This window comes from Trachymyrmex septentrionalis, unplaced genomic scaffold (assembly GCF_001594115.1).
Source record: "Trachymyrmex septentrionalis isolate Tsep2-gDNA-1 unplaced genomic scaffold, Tsep1.0 scaffold131, whole genome shotgun sequence".
NCBI classification, from domain to species: Eukaryota; Metazoa; Arthropoda; class Insecta; order Hymenoptera; family Formicidae; genus Trachymyrmex; species Trachymyrmex septentrionalis.
In genome coordinates this window covers 833,748-834,236 of record NW_017304450.1, presented here as the reverse complement: position 1 = coordinate 834,236, position 489 = coordinate 833,748, and positions in this window count along the sequence as shown.

Genomic DNA, 489 nt, shown 5'->3' with positions numbered 1-489 from the left:
AAAAAAAAAAAAAAAAAAAAAAAAAAAAAAAAAAAAAAAAAAAGAAAGTAAAGTTGTAGGAAAGATTGTGAAGATTAACCTAATATTAATGTAATAATATGTTTTGACAGGACGAAATGATTAAATGGTACTCATTTGTACATTCTTGTTAATAATACATAAGAATATGAACGTTTTATTGATACGAATAGCGGATTAAATAGTAAATCTTTATTAGTCGTTCGGGCATGCATTATTTAGTACTTTCATGCGTTTTATGAGCGCTCTACCTTTATTTTGAATTCGGCGAAGGTTTAGGGATCGCCGTGATACGTAAAACCCGGGTCCTTGTGCAAAATTCATTACATGTTTCCCGATTTACGATTCTTGCGCGATATACAGACATGCACGCACGCACGTATATATATTGTATATGTATATAAAACATAACGTTCTCGAAGAAGGATATTCCTGTTTCTTTATGAAGATCAGTTGAACTAAATATTCTAT